We start from the raw sequence: 2,519 nt of genomic DNA, 5'->3' as shown, positions 1-2,519 counted from the left end.
ATCGTCCTTTACCCGCGAGTCTCCCACGCCGTGTATTTTGACCTTTCCAGAGACTACGAGAAGAAGGACTACACCCACATAATGAATATTCTAGATGATGCTCTCCAAGGCTTCAGCATTAGAGGAACAAGAAGATGGGTTTCGCGCATAAAACTAACTTCCGCTGCATCCATGTCCCAAAACCAAGCATGAAAGATGGATTCTACATCCTCCATCTCATGATTGAGTTCAGCACGGATCACCAAAAACTTAGGATCACAAACAAAAATGATGATCATATCCACAAGTGGGTAGAATCTCATGGAGAACCGGATTATAAACTTAGAGATGACTTCTTTCGCATCCAAAGGGACATTGCGACGATCATCATGAAAGAAGTCATCGATGAGAAGGGGATGTTCCACCATGGCCCTATATCACGAGCTGACGTCCGAACTCGCATAGGCATGCAACTTCATGACCTCACGCCGTTCAAGAAGCTAGGGTCCACCCTCGATGATATGGAAGGATGGAACTTCTAGTGATTTATGATGCCAATGATGATGATATGTGTTGATTGAACTTGTATACTTTCTGTAGCAATGAAACTTTGTGATGTCCACGGTCCCTGCTGAACTTGCGTAACGCTACTTTGTTAGTTTGGGTATGATGACCTGCGTACCTCTAGTTAATTAGTTTGCATATTGTATGTTGCATCCAGTTGCTAACCCTTTCTTTTTCGTGTTGCTTTATTATATTTTGTTGCATATGATTGTACATCCTCTTGATGAAGATGCATCTCTAACAGGTACCTAGCTTCTTGATGGCGAGATGGCAGTGCTATGTCGTATACAAAGGTAAGGTTCCGGGGGTGTGCAACGAGTGGACTGAGTGTTAGGCGCAAGTGAATGGGGTCTCGGACGTCAGCCATAAAGGCTTCAAAAGCATACAAGAAGGAGAAGCTAGTTAATTGAGGTTCACGCTAGCGTGAGAGAGGAGTCGTAACCGCCGCCTTATGTACTGCATAGTTCGTCTCTCATTCATAGTGATAGCTCTTCTCGCGTATATCATGGTTTAAATGGATGACGTTGTAGTTGCAAGTATTCGACATGCATGTATCGCTATTTTCGAGATGATGACGAGATACCACTTTATGTTGGATGATTATTATGATGGGACTATTTGTATGTATATGCTATGATTACATTTGTGGTCTTGCAGCCATTTGTATGTGTATGATGATGACATTTGTATGTGCAAAAGATTCTTGTATAAAGCATGTTCAAATATAAAACAAATATGCAGGAAAAAAATCAAAAACTACTAAAATTAGCAGTAGCGAGTGGAGAAAAGTTAGCAACAGCGTGACAGTAGCAGTAGCGCGTCCCAGCAAAGCACGCTACAGTTATTAGCTGTAGCGAGTTTCCATACAGCACGCTGCTGCTACACTTGTATAGCAGTAGCGCGGGAGTACACGCGTTGCTGCTACGAGTTAGCTGTAGCGTCTTATCGGTAGTGCCGGCCCCCGCGATACTGACATACCTAGAACCCGCGTTGCTACTAGGCTTTTCCCTAGTAGTGGTAGTACTTAGGAGGTTGACGAGGAGGGGAAGGACTAGAGGGCCGCGGGTTTGTTTCGTGAGCACGACTCTTTGCCACGTAGAGTAGTGAGGTTGGATAGCGGCGAGTGATCCGCATGTGGATCTTTTTGTCTTTGTAAGCCGTGGAGTTGTAATGAATTGTTTTACATTCTTGGCACTTTCTACCTATGCTTCTGATGCGTCAAGCTTTTGACGCATCCTTGAAAAAAAATATGGAAGCACCTATTCGATCAATTAAACAATTACTCCTACTTTTGATACTAAAAATGAACAGAATACAGAGCAAAACGAAATCAGAAAGACAGTATTTGCGGAGACAAGTTTGATTTCCAACTTCAGAAGTGAACAGCTTTGTTCCCCGATTCTCTTCTAACTACATAGGAAATACAACAGCGAGATAAAACAACAAGCTTGTTTCACATAGGCTTCCGTGTCTGCAGGCGGCGACGAAGAGCCACGACGGGGCAGGCCTAGCCGTTGAAACCATAGGGGGTGCGGCCCTGGCGCTTGAGGGCGTAGACAACGTCCATGGCGGTGACAGTCTTGCGTTGGGCGTGCTCAGTGTAGGTGACGGTGTCGTGGATGACGCTCTCGAGGAAGATCTTGAGGACGCCACGGGTCTCCTCGTACATGAGATCCTAGATGCGCTTCACGCCACCCTGCCTCGCCAGGCGCCAGATCGCGGGCTTGCGGATGCCCTCGATGTTGTCGCACAGGACCTTCCTCTGCCTCCTGGCGCCGCCCTTGCCGAGCCCCTTGCCTCCCTTGCCGCGCCTAGACATGGCCGACAAACCTCTTCAAACTTGGAGAGACCGATGGTGGAGGTAGAGGAGGAGAGGCGGCAGTGGTTGGTGGTGCAGCGATTCGGGAAATGTGAGAAGGGGATTTTAAATCGGGCGAGAGGTGGGAGGAGGCGCCGTCAGTTACGAACGGTTATGC

The sequence above is a fragment of the Triticum aestivum genome, chromosome 1B (assembly GCF_018294505.1).
Source record: "Triticum aestivum cultivar Chinese Spring chromosome 1B, IWGSC CS RefSeq v2.1, whole genome shotgun sequence".
Classification (NCBI taxonomy): domain Eukaryota; kingdom Viridiplantae; phylum Streptophyta; class Magnoliopsida; order Poales; family Poaceae; genus Triticum; species Triticum aestivum.
This window is presented reverse-complemented; position numbering follows the sequence as displayed.